The sequence below is a fragment of the Aethalodelphis obliquidens genome, unplaced genomic scaffold (assembly GCF_003676395.1).
Source record: "Aethalodelphis obliquidens isolate GAN/ISIS:26980383/991018 unplaced genomic scaffold, ASM367639v1 scaffold70, whole genome shotgun sequence".
NCBI classification, from domain to species: Eukaryota; Metazoa; Chordata; class Mammalia; order Artiodactyla; family Delphinidae; genus Aethalodelphis; species Aethalodelphis obliquidens.
The window spans coordinates 3011555-3029150 of record NW_020838014.1 but is presented as its reverse complement, the minus strand read 5'-3'; the positions used below and the strand labels follow the sequence as shown (position 1 = coordinate 3029150).

Genomic DNA, 17596 nt, shown 5'->3' with positions numbered 1-17596 from the left:
TAGGCTTTCTCTCACGGGTGGTTGTGAGGAGTCAACCTTCGTGTAAAGTCCTGGTCCTTCGCCGTGGGGCCTGTCGGACGGCAGGCACGGCAACGGCGAAGGAGCTTTGGCTAGAGGCCCTCGGCTGGACGACAGTGGCGCCGGTAGCCTGCCTCCTGGGGCCGCACCCTTTCGGCGCCCAAGGTCCTGGGCAAGATTCTGGCCCCTACGCCGAACTCCAGAGGGGGCGGTTCCCCTCTGGACGGTCCCCGGGCGGTGCCGGGGGCGGGCCCGACCGTGAGGGGTGGGAACAGGAACCAATAAGAACAGGACTTTGCCGGGGCGGGGCCTGCGGCCGGGCCTGTGGGGGCGGGACGGAGCCCACCCAGAGTGGGAGCGAGCCGACTGGGCGCTTCTGCGCGGAGGACGAGAGCCTCGGAGCCCAGCCGCGGAGGCGGCGTCGAGGACGAGGGCAAGTAGGGGTAGGGAGACCCGGGCGGGGTGTGAGGCAGGGGCTTCGGACCCTCGCGGCGGAGGGTGTCGCAGAGCGGGGCCACGGAGCGTCGGGCGCCGTCCGGCCGCTGCGCGGGAGCGGGCTGGCGGAGGTGTCGGCGCCGCCCACGCTCTCTCGGCACCTCCACGGCCTGGAGGGACGCCCGAGCGTGCAGCCCGGCGCCCAGCGGACGCCGCGCGTTGGGAGCCCGCTCGTCGGCCTCGGAGGTTGTGGCGGAGCCTGGCTGAGGGTCTCCTCGCCGCTCCCCTCGGGGCGCGGGGACCGCCGTCCAGGTGACGCTCGGGGACGCTCGACAGTCCTGGGGTAGAGGCAGGGAGCGCCCCGCATCCAGGAAGAAACATGGGGCTCTCTCCAGGATTAGCCACGGCGCTTGAACGTCGACAGGCTGAGACGACGGACTTTACATTTTTGCTTTTTTGTGCTTTGATTCTTAACAGAATCTGACGAGCACAGTAGTGAAAGTTGTCAAGTAGGATTTTGATTTAAAAATCTGGCATTGGAACATCTAAGAGCTTCTAACTAGTATGGCAGAAGATGATCAGAATATGAGTCAGGGGCTGGAGCCTCGGCCAGGACCCACATACCAGATGTGATGCCTCGGTCAAGTAGACTTTTCTGGGCCTACGTTTCCTTAGCTGTAAAATCGAGATGCTCATGCGTGCCTGGGGGTATTCTGAGGGTCAAATGAGATGCGTGAGAGTATTCCATAAGTGTTAGGTATTGCATATTCTGTAAAACAAGTGCCAGGCACATAGTAGGCACGTTGTAAACATTTACCCTAAAGCTAGTGATTCACCTACAGTGTTTTAGATCAAGTCCTACACCTTCGTTTACTGTGTAAATAAATTGCTTAAGCTCATTTTCCACAAATCACCATTGTTGGAAATGTGGTCCATTTTTAACTGATTAATGAATTTTTCTAGAATAGCATATATTATCGATACACTGTTACTGATTGTTTACCAAGAAGTTTGGTAGCAATCAGTCTATGTCTTTGCTTTAGATAAATAGTTGTCGTTTAAGTTACCTGGTAGAGTAAGCTGGGAGTATTGTTTCAAATCAGACTTGTATTTGCTTTTGTAAGATTTAAGTCCTCCAAAACAAAATTAATATATAGCCGCATTTTGGGGGTACAGCCTTTATTATAGACATGTGCATTATTTTCTGTGGGTATGTGTGTGAGGTGTTGTGTTGGGAGAGCAGAAATGAAAAAAGAGTAGTAGTTTGCAACCAGCAGACTTTGACTAGGGATACTTATAGGCGTGTTCTGAAGTCGTTTCCCAGGCAGAAACCAGGAAATGTAGTAATTGTGTCTCTTGGCTTTTCATTAGTTTTTTTGTGTTGAGTGTGGCAATAGACTTTTAAAATAATGCAAATATAAAGGAAGAATATTAGTTTTTCTGATGCGACAATAAGCACTTTTCTAAAGCTGAAAATTATGTTTTAAATGATCTGTAGTAAGTCTTACATTATAGACAAGAATTTTAGACCACTGGATACCAAGATCAAATTAAATGGAGGAGAGAGAAAGTTTCTAGTGAATGTAATTTTTGTGTTGCTTTAACAGTTTTACATGTTTCAACAGTTCAGTGCAAGATGGATGCTTTGAAACACCAGTTTCAAACATGTACTCCATATATAAATTTTGCTATGATTTATAATTTGTTGATCTTGGAGGACTGAAGCCTCATATTCGCGTTATTTATTGAGCACCTAATACATTCCAAGGCACAGCTTTAGCACTTATATTCATGTATGGGCAGGATATAATTCCTTCCATCTAGGAGATTACACTTTACCAAGTGGGCTAACATAAGCTGTTTTTAAAACTGATGTTAACAGTAACATCAACCAGCATTTACTGGGACCTTCTTTGGGCCAGGCAGTGCTCTAAATTCTTTACATGCCTTATCTTATTTAATCCTTACAGCAGCATCTTGAGGGGTGTTATTATTATGATCTCCTCATTGAGAAACAAAAAGGTTGAATAACTTTCCCATATCAAACAGCCTAGGTGCCAGAGCTAGGTAGGACTCAAACCAGACAGTTGGGCTCCAGAAATCCTGATCTTAACCTCTTCATTATATTGAGTGTAAAATTCTGTGAGTGAGATACAAATGAAATCCAACAAGCATTTAAAAGAAAGTTCTGTAAAGAACTTCTTCAAAAAGAAGGAAAGAAAGAGAGAAAGAAACTGGTATTGCAAGGAGTAGATGAAGGCATATCCAAGCTACAATTATACTTTATATGTAGGAGAATTTTTTTTTCCTGGTGAATGATGTGGGATTCTTTTCGTTTCTAAGCCCTCAGTCACTCAGTTACTACAATAATGGCATTATCTTAATACTATAAGAGGTGATTATTTTTTAATAAGTTTAAAATGTTTGTTCTCAGACCATAAGTTAAAGTTAGATTCAAGAAAAGAAAATGTTTCCCTGCCTTCAAGATGCTTATAAGTAGACATGTAAATAAGTCCCTACAATTTCAGTGTGATAAGAGTTATAACAGAGATATAGTTATAGAGTTAATGGGACCATTGATGAGGGAAGATAATTCTGTATATGGTAGGGGGGAGGATTAGTGAGAAGATACCATATTTGAATTTGGCTTTAAAGGATGAATAGGAGTTTGCTGAGTTGGGGAAGGGAACAGAAGATATGGATGAAAACCAGGAATATTATGTGAAAGTATATGGTATGTTTGAGGAATGTGTTGTAGTCCATATTGTCACTAAAAGTCAGAGTGTATAGAGATGAGGGGTTGGGCTAAAGAAGGTGGTGCCTGGAAATAAGCTGAAAAAATTAAAATTGCAGAGCTTGGTTGCCAATCACGTTAGGATCGCTGAAATTTCTAGAAATAAGGTAAGTGTGGGATTTCAGTGCCTATCATTTGAAATAATGAAGATTTGCCCAGTTTGGCATAATCTTTCACTTTAGAATATGGTGTTAAAGGTAGTTTTAATACTTTGAAGTACAGGATATACTATAAAACAACATACAGATTTATGCAAGTAAAAAGTTATGACTCAGAGAAAGAGAAAAAAGAAGTCTGCGGTGCCATTTGGTGAAGAGCCTGTTTATCATGCTGAGGACTTTGGACTTGATTCTAAAGACAGTGGAGAGCCAGGGCAGGACTTTAAGTAATTAGGAAAGATAACATGGTGGTGGTATGGTATAGCAGCTGGATTGGATAGAGAGGCAAAAGGTAGAGAGATAAGTTAGGAGGCTGTTGCTATTGAAATAGCCCAGATAAGAGTGGATAAGGGCCTGGAGTAGGAAAATAGTAATAGAGATGAAGAGGAGAGGACAGATGGTATTACAAGGCTTAAAAAGTGATTGGCTTTGAAGGTGAACAGAAAAGTAAAAACTTAGTTTCTCAGCTTGGGAAACTGGATAGAGGAACTTGATTTAATTATTAATGTGAGGGGAAGATAATTGTTTCAGTTTTGAACATGGTGAGTTAGAAGTGTCTATGGAGCATTCAGACAGAGGTGTCAAGAGAGGATCCAGAGCCCAGAAGAGAGGCTGAGATTGGGGATTCAGATTTCGGAGTTAGCCAGTAAGTGGAAATTGAAGCCGTAAGAGCAGATGAAATTGTTTGGGGGGAAGACAAGGAATTAGAAGAGAAGAGGGCCAAGGATAAATTATTTGCTTTGTATGAATAGAAGGGATTCATTTATACTAATTTTCTTATTAATTGTGATTATAAAGAAATTAAATGGGTTTTAATTGAAGGTTAAACAGCTTTTACATCCAAATGAATCCTGTTCTTTTAAAATTTCACTGGGAGTCACTCATTTATTCCCAAAGTGTATTGCCCAAACTATTACTGGAGTACCTCTTTGTAAAAAAAAAAAAACTTTATAGCAAATTCACAGCCAATAAAGAAAGTAGATCTTCTGGCTTTATTATAGAATTCTTTTTCCTCCTCTGTACTTTCTAGTTCCATGCTTATAATAGATGGGCCCCAACTTAAGATGGTTCCGCTTCTGATTTTTCGACTTTACGATGGTGCAAAATTGGTACGTACTCAGTAGAAACTGTACTTCGAATTTTGAATTTTGATCTTTTCCTGGGATAGCAGTATGCGGTGTGATGCTCTCTCCTAATGCTGGGCAGAGGCAAGGAGTCAACCTCCCAGTCAGCCACATGATTATTGATACAAGGATAAACAGCCGATACACTTATAACCATTCCGTACCCATAGGACCATTCTGTTTTTCACTTTCAGTACAGTATTCAATAAATTACATGAGATAGTCAACACTTTATTTTACAATGGGCTTTTATCAGATCTTCCTCAACTTACCATGGGGTTACATTCTGAAAAACCCATAATGTGAAAATATCATAAGTTGAAAATGCATTTAGTACATCTGACCTACCAAACATTGTAGCTTAGCCTAGCCTATCTTAAATGTGCTCAGAACACTTATATTAGCCCACAGTTAGGCAAAATCATCTAACACAAAGCCTATTTTATAATACAGTGTATTATCTCATATAATTTATTGAATACTGTACTGTATATGGAAAACAGAATGGTTGTATGTACAGAATGGTTGTAAGTGTATCGCATTTTCACCCTCATGATCGTGTGGCTTACTGGGAGCTGCGGCTCTCTGCTGCTGCCCAACATCGTGAGTATCATACTGCATATCACTAGCCCAGGAAAAGATGAAAATTCAAAATACAGTTTCTACTGAATGCGTATTACTTTGGTACCGTCGTAAAGTCAGAAAATTTTAACTGGAGCCATCATAAGTTGGGGACTGTTTGTAGAGCCTGTTTACCTTGAATCAAAGGTAAGAAAGCATATGACTCTTCCCTCACTTGGTTGTTAGCTCTTAGAAGTCAGAGATAGTGCTTTAAAAAAAAAAAGCCTCCCATATATTTAGATTATCAATAAATGGTTGATTCATCTTGATAACAAACTTATTCAGTCTTGGCTCCAAATGGCTTAGCCATTTCCAAAGTACATTTTCATCTTCAAAGGGTGAAGGCTTGTCACCACTGAGGAGATTCAAAAGAAAGTATTACAGCTTTGAAGGCATTTTCAAACAAGCAGTTTCAAAAATATTTTCCTAGTTTGTAGTATCATTAAAATAAGTGTATGATCTTCTAAGGCAGGGAGTGGAAAACTTTTTCTCTGAAGGGCTAGATAGAAAATATTTTAGACTTTGTGAGCCATACAGTCTGTCATAACTACCCAATTCTGCCAAAAAAGAGCCATAGACAATACTTAAATGAATGAGTATGGACTGAGGTCCAGTTAAAGTTTATTTATGGACATTGAACTTTGGATTTCATAGCATTTTCACATGTCACAAAATGTAGTTATTTGATTATTTTTTCAACCATTTAAAAATGTAAAATTCTCAGAGGCCAAAAACAGATGTTGGGTCACATTTGACCCACAGGTAGACCATAGTCTGCTGACCCTGTTCTAAGGGGTGTTCTTTGAAGTACTTGGATTTGTTTAGTTTTTATAAAATGGTTCTTCAAAGTTATACCTCCTGCTTCCAAATTCTAGTACATTTCTTAAAACATCTGAAAAATTTTCATTCATACTCTATTTCTCATATAGAGTAATTAGAATACATTCCCTTCATTAGTTTGGAACCCGAGATACAGAGAAATAGATTAAATTGTACAGTGTCAGAATCAAAAATATGTTTGAAATGGGCTTCCCTGGTGGCGCAGTGGCTGAGAGTCCGCCTGCCGATGCAGGGGACATGGGTTCGTGCCCTGGTCCGGGAGGATCCCACATGCCGCGGAGCGGCTGGGCCCGTGAGCCATGGCCGCTGAGCCTGTGCGTCCGGAGCCTGTGCTCTGCAGCGGGAGAGGCCACAACAGTGAGAGGCCCGCATACCGCAAAAAAAAATATATATGTTTGAAAATATTTTTCAACATTCAGTATTGCTTACTGAACCAGTTAAACAGCAATCTTTTTGCCTCAGCGAAAGTGGGAACATTGAAAGCTAGGTGGAATAAAAGACCAAAACTGGAAGGAGTGTCCTGCACTGGTTCCCAGAGGGCTGGGCAGGATGGAATCTTTTATCTTTTTCCTCTTTGAATTGTGTGAATAATTTTTATCCTAAGGAAAAGGAAACATGAAGTTTTTCTTCACTTCAGGGGCATTATAGCAGGTTATAAGATTGAAGGATTAAATAATGGTGAGATAAGAGGAAGAAATTTAAAGGACTTAACTTTTTCACATCGAGCCATCCCAGATGTTTCTCTTGCACCTTATATGTTTGAGGAGGAAATTTATGATACTTTTTTGCTTATAGATCTTAGCCTGTTTAGCAGCCTGAAAACATAATTTTAACATTCAGTTCAGGCAGTATTAATCCATTTATATTAGTTATAAGTAATATTTAATGTTCTATTTCTTTAAGTTAGATTTCTGACTTTCATGGTTTTCATAACAGAGATAAATGTTTACAACAGGGGGCATGGAGGACAATTATTAGTTTTTCTTCGAAGTTTAAATTCATAGAAGTGGCATATTTGTGGATTTTTTTTCTGTGTGGTTGTTAATATATAGGACAGATGGAGGTGTGTGTGAGATTTGTTCTTGGTGCTACTTAAAAGATATGTGCTTTTTTTCTTTCTCTCCTTTTTTCCATTCGAGTTAAAAAAACAAAAAACTCTGGCTGTCTAGGATGTTTTCGAGTTGGTTACTTAGCAATATGAAGCATAATTTTGTATTTAAATATTTATCTGTATTCTTTGATACTCTGATTAAATAAGAGTCTGTTAAGGCTGATGATGTTAGGGCCTGCTGGGAGGAAATGACACAGCCTGCTTTACAACAGTATTTACTGCAAAATCACCTTTTCCCTGGTTCCTACTTAAACTGTAAGGGGTAACATGGAACAGAAGAGCAGCATTATGTGAATTAGAGTGATGGTCAGTTTGGTGATGACTGTAATGCAATGGTTATTGCACAGTTAATTTATATTAACATAATTCAAGTTTGAGCAGAATGGTTGGTAAAAATGGTGAGATGCTATCTAACTAGGTTTTATTTTTTAACTTTAAATGCATTCTTCAAGTGTGATGTTTTTAAGAGTTCAGTGATAATTGTTATTTAAAAAGAAACTAGATCAATATACCCTTTAAATGTACTGTTTAATTATTAGGAGAAGAGAGCATGTAGTAAAAAAAATACAGAGCCATGTTCAATAGCTGCATCTAGAAGTACAAAAATGTTGAGGAAATGGTGACTTGAGAAAAAGTGTAAGACTTTAATGAAGATTATTTTAAAAATGGGTTTATCAAATGTGCAAAACCTGACTAAAGTGACATATATTTGTATTAATGTTGCAAATGAAAGTTAAAATCTTTAAAATTGAAAAGATTCTTGGAAACAGCATACTGGACTTTTCGATAAGCCTTTTAAAATATTTTCAAAGAGGACTTCCCTGGTGCTGCAGTGATTAAGAATCCGCCTGCCAATGCAGGGGACACGGGTTCAGTCTCTGGTCTGGGAAGATCCCACATGCCGCGGAGCAACTAAGCCCGTGCGCCACAACTACTGAGCCTGTGCTCAAGAGCCCACGAGCCGCAACTACTGAAGCCCGTGCGCCTAGAGCCCAGGCTCTGCAACAAGAGAAGCCACTGCAATGAGAAGCCCGTGCACTGCAATGAAGAGTAGCCCCCGCTCGCTGCAACTAGAGAAAGCCCGCACGCAGCAACGAAGACCCAAAGCAGCCAAAAATAAATAAAATTTAAATATATATATATTTTTTCAAAGAAAGAAAAGAATATAAAATTATCTCAGTTTCCCTTTTATTTAAGGACCATTCCTGAGAAAGATGAATTATTGTTTTATTTTGTTGCATATCAGTGGCATAAGAGAAAAATGGCTACATATTTCTTGAAAAAAGTATTTGTCTAGAATGCATGGGTGTTATGATGTTTGGTGATTAGTAAGTGGAAAATTGAAAATTGCGCCTCTTCGTGTTGACATACCTCTATTCTGTATCATTATGGGACATTTCAACAGTGCTTATAAGGTGGCTACCGTTTGATGCAGACTTCACAGTCCAAATTGTTGGGATCACTGACTTAAGTTTGTCACATATGGTAGCAAGGTAATTAATAAGGAAGATTTTCTTGTGTTGTTTAAATTTAGCTCCAACTGTATGGTCATATTTATAGAAAAGGAATTGTTGATCCTCGTAAGTTAAACTGGGAAAAATTTTTGAAGTAATTGTAAGTAGTGGAATAGCAAATATGATTAGAAAACATAGAGGAGTTATTTTAAACATTGTTTGAAGCTACTGATAATAGTGCTTTTTTCCCCCCAAAGGTCCACACTTATGTTTTATTGAGTATTTCCTCAAAGCACCCTTCCAACACTCAAGCAGAGGTAGGGAGGGAGGGAGAGTGACAGAGACAGAGAGACGGACACAGACAGAGACAGAGAGACAGACAGAGACAGAGATGGACATATAGACAGTAGTCAAAACAGCACAACTTACAGTGCAGGCATCCTCCTGCTTTCTTCTGAAAGAGACCAGCCGGACTACTGGTCTCCTTGAAGCTTTCCCTCCAGCAGAAGCAGTAGGCTGGGCATGAATGAGCACACTGCCCAGCAGGTCATTGCTGGGCTCTCTTTCTGTCCCATTTGTTCTAAGGGCTTAGAGTGCTCTTTGGAATCACTGTTTTACGTATACAAAAAGCTTTGGTAATTGCTGAAAACCCTCTGAATCTCTTGGGTGTATTGAAAAATATTGAAAGTTATTAATTATTATAAAGGAGACTTGCTGAGTAGCCAAGTTTTAAAAATGTTTTGTTCAGAGCTAATCATACCCATTTACTATGTCACAGCAGAGTTTGATAATTGTTAAGAGGTAAGGAGCTAAGCAGATTGTGCGAATCTGGAATTTTTCCAGTTGAAAAACATTCTCGTTTGGCAGGTGTTTTCCAGTATTTTTGAATAGCAAAATTTGCATATTTAACTGATATTTTTGGCAACCTAGTGAGCTAAATTTGAAGCTGTATGTCTAAGGGTTCCAAAACATTGTTATGGCAAGTAATACTTGGACTCTTTTACTCTTTCAGACATGTTGCTACATCTGGAAGAGAGAATTATCATTAAAGAAAATTTGAACAAAATAAAATGTAGAGATATTGTAAAATCTCATTTCTCTGTCTCCAAACTTTCAATTATTATTTTCCTGAGGGGAAGTTTAAAACATTAAAGAAAAACATTTAGCTAAAAGATCCATTTGCCCTGCATCAATAACTGCGTTCAATATGGATTCCAAGAAGAAAATGACTTCTTACAGCTTAGTTCTTAATTTACTCTGAAGTGATTATGAATGATATTGCTAACCATCATTTTGTATTAAGACCAAAGAATTTCCATTACTAAGTAGAATGCGTATGGTACTGTTTTTACCATTCACAGCAACATATTGTCTCATCTAGGGTTTTCAACCCTGACCCAATATAAAGCAAAAGAGTGCAAGACTCTGTAGTGAACCTAATAAGTACATAACATTGTCCTTGTGTGTTCCAGACTGGAATTAATTTATGAACAGGAAAGGTCACTCATTGCATTACACTGACTCTTTTCTAATTTTAATATTTATATTATGTATTAATTTTAGAATTTTAAATGTATTTAAATAATGACCAAATATTTGATGTTAACTTTATGTTTTACTTTATCATATGTAGTAAGGTTAATTACTGTTTTGTGAAACTTCTGTTTCAGTTGTGTGTGTGTGTGTGTGTACTGTGAATCAAATGTATTTCTTACCGTGGGTTTTGGTCAGAAGGGTTTAGGAAGCATTGGCCTACAGTGCAAGAGAAAGAGGATTTGATTCGATAGGTGAATCTTTTCTCCCACTAAGCAGGCTTAAGACTCCTAGGGAGTGTGTGTGTGTGTGTGTGTGTGTGTGTGTGTATTCTAAAAAACCATACCAACCTGTACTGCTGCTGCTACTGCTCTTAAATGATCCCTCTTTGAGTCTCCATTCGTCCTGCAAACAATTATGATTGCTCACTCTGTCTCCTTCCCTATTAACCTTATGTGTGCCTACTTTCCTTGTGTTTATTGCTTCCCTCGAACCCAGTTTCTCCCCACAAACGTGCCTTTCCTTTACCCAGTGCCCTAGACTTCAGATTTGCTCTCCTCATATCACTAGGTTCCTTTGCTCCACTGATCTCTGTTGTGCACAAGAAGCAAGGCATTCCCCCTGCTGGAGATAATTACTAGTTTTCCTATCTTTGGCTCCAGTTTACTTTGTTCACTCTTGTGCCCAGCTTTAGGAGACAGATGAAGGATCACGTAGGTAGGCCAGACCCTCTATGAATCATGTTTCCAACTTCAATTGAGTATACTTCCATTAATCTATTAATTACCCAGCTCATTGTTGAGCAGCTCTTAAAAATTTTGTCCTCAAGTAGATGGGCTTTTTCTCTAAATCTTAATAAGGCTATTGTAATTTTCAAAGATTAAGGTTACATGGTATGAGCAAGCTTAACTGATTTGGTCTGGGTCTTAAGCATACACAAATCTTCTCATCTTTTTTCCAGTTCCATAAGAACTGTCATACTTCTCAGACTCCTAACACCTCTTCCTTCCATGGGACCTAACTTTCCCCTCCCTCTTCCACGTATTTATTATATCCTTCATTATTTTTTTGCTGCAGTTTTAAAATATATATAGGGTTTTTTCCCAACCTTAAAGCATTGTATTTAAAATTGATTCCCCTTTTTGATCTTCTTCTTATTATTGACTTTAAAATAAATGTATTCATACTTGATCCATTTTCTCACTAATTTTCTCCCTAAGCTTTAGCTGTTATCTGCCCTCACTATCCTTTTTTTTTTTTTAATTATTATTATTATTTTTTTGGCCGCACCTTGCGGCACGTGGGATCTTAGTTCCCCGACCAGGGATTGAACCCATACCCCCTGCAATGGAAGCGAGGAGTCCTGCCTAACCATTGGACCACCAGGGAAGTCCCTGTCCTCACTGTCTTTTGACACTATTTATTTAATGCCCTGTTACCAAATACAAGGACCCTTTCTCGGTCCTTATTCTCCTTACCTCTTTCTTTTCTTCTTAGGACATTTTCCTTCCATGATTATTTGTGATCCACATTATCCTGGTTCTGTTACCTCTCAATAGTCTTTTTTCCACTCTGATTCTCCCTTTTCTTGCCATCTATAGTTCCTAATCATGATTAATGTTCTCAAAAGTTTAATCCCTAATTCTTTGCCTTTTAAAAACTTTCTGCTTATGTATGTATATGTATGTAACTATGTATTCTTGCTTTTTTCTCCATGATGTCTCTTTTAAACCTTTACTCCCCTTAAACCTTTGGCTTTTCTATCTCTCACTTTACTCTCAGCAAATAATTGCATATATTATTTCAAAGAGAAAATAGAAGCCATTAGAGGGCAAGTTAATCAACATACAGACCCCAAGCCTACAAAGGTACCTGCATCTGTGTCTTTCTTTCCTCATTACCTTCTGTTCCAGTGGAAGAGCTGTCCCTCTTTCTGTCAAATGCTAATCCCTCCAGTTCCATTTGAAGGCAATGCCTTCTCGCCCACGTGGCATTTGCTGTCTACCATTGTTTCTTCTGTCTCCTCTACTGACTCTTTTCCACCAGTGTTTAAAACAAGCTTAGTTCTTTTCTATCTTAAAAAAAAAAAAAAAAAGCTTTCCTGGGCCACATGTTCCTGTCCAGCTACTACTCTGATGTCCACTTGCCTACCTGGATAAACTCCTTGAAAGTGTTGTCTGCAGTTGCTGTTTCCATTTGTTCTTTCTCATCCGCTTCTCAATTCACTATGCTCTTCCTTCCTTCCACTGAATCTGCTCTTGCCCAGGTCCTAATGACCAATAGACACTCAAGTCTTTACTTTATTTGACTTTTGACAGTGCACTGTTGACCATTCTTTTCTGTTTGAAAGGTTCTCTTCCATTGGCTCCCATGATTCCACATACTCCTGGTATTTTCTCCTTTCTTTTTTTTTTTTTTTTTTTTTGCGGAACGCGGGCCTCTCACTGTGGGGGCCTCTCCCGCTGCGGAGCACAGGCTCCGGACGCGCAGCCTCAGCGGCCATGGCTCATGGGCCCAGCTGTTCTGAGGCATGTGGGATCTTCCCGGACCGGGGCACGAACCCGCGTCCCCTGCATCGGCAGGCGGACTCTTAACCACTGCGCCACCAGGGAGGCCCTCTCCTTTCTTTTAACTACTTTCATGACTTAAATGACCATCTATGATAGAAGAAGACTGACCCAGAATGTCCTAGAACTGACCTGTTTTAGATTAGTAATGTTTTCGGAGTTTATAAAGCTTATCCCTGACAGAGCATAGTGATCTATAAAAGTCAATTTGAAAATGAAGTATGTTTATTTAGTAATACTGTAAAGGATTTGTGATATGGTATGGTAAGAAATAAATTTTATTTTAAAAAACTTAACTACTGTTCTTTCTGTTTTAATTCCCACAATATGTTATATGAAGTGGGTGCTTAGAAAGTATTGCATGAATCCTTTAAAAAGTATATTATATTTTATGAAACAAGTGCTATAAAAGCAATTTATGTTTATTTTTTAAAATTAGGTAAGCCAAAAGAAAACAGCCATAGTTCTAATACCCAGAGATAAGATAATCACTGTTAACATTTTGGTGTTATATACATATTCACTTTTTTATTCATATAGTGTTTTTTTTTTTTTTTTTTTGGCTTTGCTGTGTGGCTTATGGAATCTTAGTTCCCCAACCAGGGATTGAACCTGCACCTGAGGCAGTGAAAGCATGGAGTCTAACCACTGGATCGCCAAGGAATTCCCTCATATAGATTTTAAAATTAACTTATACTATACAGTGCTTTATAACATTCTTCATTTACTATGAACATGTATGACTTCATAATGTTCCATTGTATGGATTTACCATAATACATTTAAGTCCCCTATTGGAAATTTAAGTTATTTTAAATTTTACAGTATTCTAAATCTACTCTTGTGTATGTGTGTGTGTGTGTGTGTGTGTGTGTGTGTGTGTATCTTTGTGAATTTGTTCACTTATTTCCTTAGGATAAATTATTGGAAGTGATGTTTCTGCATCATCATATATGTTTTTTAAAAAGCATTTATTAGGGCCTTATTTAATATAGAAAGATATGAAGAATGCAATTTATTTTTTTAACATCTTTATCAGAGATGTTAACATCTTTAACATCTTTATAATTGCTTTACAATGGTGTGTTAGTTTCTGCTGTATAACAAAGTGAATCAGCTATACATAAACATATATCCCCATGTCTCCTCCCTCTTGCGTCTCCCTACCACCCTCCCTATCCCACCCCTCTAGGTGGACACAAAGCACCTAGCTGATCTCCCTGTGCTATGTGGCTGCTTCCCACTAGCTATTTCACATTTGATAGAGTATATATGTCCATGCCACTCTCTCACTTTGTCCCAGCTTCCCCTTCCCCTTGTCCTCAAGTCCATTCTCTGCGTCTGCATCTTTATTCCTGTCTTGCCCCTACGTTCTTCAGAACCTTTTTTTTTTTTTTTTTTTAGTTTCCATATATATGTGTTAGCATACGGTATTTGTTTTTCTCTTTCTGACTTACTTCACTCTGTATGACAGTCTCTAGGTCCATCCACCTCACTACAAATAACTCAATTTCGTTTCTTTTTATGGCTGAGTAATATTCCATTGTATATATGTGCCACATCTTCTTTATCCATTCATCTGTTGATGGACATTTAGGTTGCTTTCATGTCCTGGCTATTGTAAATAGAGCTGCAGTGAGCATTGTGGTACATGACTCTTTTTGAATTATGGTTTTCTCAGGGTATATGCCCAGTAGTGGGATTGCTGTGTTGTATGGTAGTTCTATTTTTAGTTTTTTAAGGAACCTCCATAATGTTCTCAATAGTGGCTGTATCAGTTTATATTCCCACCAGCAGTGCAAGAGGGTTCCCTTTTCTCCACACCCTCTCCAGCATTTATTGTTTCTAGATTTTTTGATGATGGCCATTCTGACCGGTGTGAGGTGGTACCTGATTGTAGTTTTGATTTGCATTTCTCTAATGATTAGTGATGTTGAGCATCCTTTCATGTGTTTGTTGGCAATCTGTATATCTTCTTTGGAGAAATGTCTATTTAGGTCTTCTGCCCATTTTTGGATTGGGTTGTTTGTTTTTTTGATGTTGAGCTCCATGGGCTGCCTGTATATTTTGGAGATTAATCCTTTGTCAGTTGCTTCGTTTGCAAATACTTTCTCCCATGAAGATTGCAATTTAAAAGACCCGTTATTTGACTGTTCAGATAGATTGTGTTTTAACATTAAAAACAACAACAACAAATACATAAGGTCAAGCATTGTAAGAAGTTATAAAATGAAGAGTAAAAAACTTGCACCCCTACTCCCAAGTCCTTCTCACTGGTCACACTGTAGACAATTTCTTCCATATCCACCATAATTCAGTAAGCAGGGCTTATAAGATTCAGTCTTGTAATAACAAAAAATATGGTCTGATTGTATAAAAAGTACCAACGTGAAGATAATGAAACTTTTATTGACACAACTGACCATATACTGAACTGAGAATGTCCAAATGATCATAAGATGATCACTTCCTAACCACCTTCTTTCTCTGCTTTGAGGAAGACAAGAGATCTATCCCGCCCACCCCCATTTCAGAAAAGGGGACTACAGAGGGTAGAAGTCAGTTGTGTAATATCCAAACTCACATTATTGCAAGATATGTGTGTGGGTGTGTGTGTGTAAATATATGTGTATCCTTTTTTAAAAGTCTATAGAAAAGGAACCATAATTGAGAAATATTTTCCCCACTTTTATTTTGGACATCTTTCCATATCTGCACACAAGTCTCTACCTTATTCTTTTAATACAGGCATAGTATTCAATCAGGATGTCCTATGTAATTGAGCAGTTTATGTATTACACATAGACATCCAGGTGAGGGGCTGAAATTCAGCCCAAGGTCCACTTGTCAATACTCTATGCCTGTCTGCCCCTTCCCACAAGGATCCTCTTCTCACCCTGCTCAGCCTCTGACAACACACACCAGGCCACCCATCAGGCTGGCTACGCCCTCATCCTTCTCCAACACTAACATCTCACAGAGGCTGCCCCTCTGTGGAGTTGCCCTCTTTACCCTGTGTGGGTCCTGACGGTCCACACTCGCAGCCCTCCTACACAGATGCTTTCCTTACTCCTGCTCTGGTGCTTTGATAACCTGCCCTGCTGTTGTGGCTCCTTAGCATCAGGAATGGATGTCTCCCTCACTCTGTTCCACCCAATGGCTTTCAGCTGAATTGTTCAGGAAGAGAGGGGAAGAGCTGGTAGTAATTTTTTATCTTAGTAATAACTTTGTGTCTGTATGATATTGTTGGGCCTGAGGGTTAGTATATGGCAGAACTAATACTTTTATGTGTTTTAAATGGTAATTTGAGGGATAGGAGATATGTTTAATATCTGTGTGAATGCAGTTTTACTTTTTGTTGCTTTTATATTGTAAAGTGAGATAAGATACCCAGTGGATGTATAATTTTGGGATGTGATTTGAAAACTTGAGAAATCTGTCTTCTGGCTTTTTTAAAAGCTTTAGTATAAAATGGGAAGTTACATTGTACAATGGATATGAATGTATATTTTTAGGAGAGCCTGTTATGTCTCAGTTTTAAACCTTGAAAAGTACATCTTATACAGCATTAAAAAGAAAAGCAGGGTACAATTACATATACACTATAATTGCAACTATATAAAAATATCTTATGGGAGACTTCCCTGGTGGCGCAGGGGTTAAGAATCCGCCTGCCAATGCAGGGGACATGGGTTCAAGCCCTGGTCCGGGAAGATCCCACGTGCCGCGGAGCAACTAAGCCCGTGCGCCACAACTACTGAGCCTGCGCTCTAGAGCCCGCGAGCCACAACTACTGAGCCCATGTGCCACAACTAGTGAAGCCCGCGTGCCTAGAGCCCGTGCTTCACAAAAGCCACTGCAGTGAGAAGCCCGTGCACCGCAACAAAGAGTAGCCCCCGCTCGCCACAACTAGAGAAAGCCCGCGCACAGCAAAGAAGACCCAATGCAGCCAAAAATAAATACATAAAATAAATAAATTAAAAATATATCTTATGAAATAAACAGGAAGGAAATATACCAAAATATACCGGTGATTATGCTGGATGTGGTAGGCTTATAGATATTTTCCCCCTGTTTTCTGTATTTTCAAAATTTCTAAAAAGTAGCAGTATGACTATGACTTTTAAAATCCCTTTTTGAAAAATTGCTTCTTTTTAGTTTCTTTTTAGTTTTTGGAAATTTGTTTCAACCTTTGTACACTCAAGGAAGTAAGAATTTTGCTGCTTTTATTTTCCAATGTCTTGCTAAGAACTTAGCCAAGCTCGAGCTTGTGATATAAAAACTAGGTTATTTTAAGTTTATTTGAAGTATTTACAAAGCTGAAAAGTTCTAATTTGGGACAGTTATTTCTTATATTAGAGCGGTTTTTTTTAAAGGATAAATAGATCAAAAAGATTAAGATAAAACTTCATTTAGAAGATATACAGATGGCCAACAAGCCCATGAAAAGATGCTTAATATCACTAATCATCAAGGGAAATGCAGATCAAAACCACAATAAGATATCACCTCGTATCTGTTAGCATGGCTGTTATCAAAAAGATAAGAAATAACAGGTGTTGGCAAAGATGTGGAAAAAAGGGAACCCTTGTGCAATGTTGGTAATAATGTAAATTGGTGCAGCCACTATGGAAAATAGTATGGAGGTTCCTCAAAAAATTAAAAATAAAACCACCATAGGATGTAGCAATTCCACTTCTGGGTATTACCTGAAGAAAATGAAAACACTAATTCGAAAAGATATCTGCACCCCCATGTTCATTGCAGCATTGTTTGCAATAGCCAATATATGGAAACAACCAAAGTATTCATTGATAGATGAATGGATGAAGAAGATGTGGTATATATATACAATGGAATATTAGTCATAAAAAAGAATGAAATTCTGCCATTTGCAACATGGATAGACCTTGAGGCATTGTGCTAAGTGAAATAAGTCAG

At 39.0% G+C, this 17596-nt stretch overlaps 1 protein-coding gene across 4 annotated transcripts in view; it reads left to right on the top strand.

Moving 5' to 3' along the window:
- Nucleotides 1-363: 363 nt before the first annotated feature.
- DENND2C (DENN domain containing 2C) overlaps nucleotides 364-17596 on the top strand; it is a 93449-nt gene continuing 76216 nt past the window's right edge. The window contains exon 1 of one of the 4 annotated variants that reach the window (XM_027091022.1): nucleotides 364-461. The gene's annotated coding sequence lies outside the window, so the exon portion shown is untranslated. Of the gene's footprint in view, nucleotides 462-546; nucleotides 766-17596 lie in introns of those variants that run through there. The other 3 variants (XM_027091021.1, XM_027091019.1, XM_027091020.1) reach the window with 3 other exon arrangements.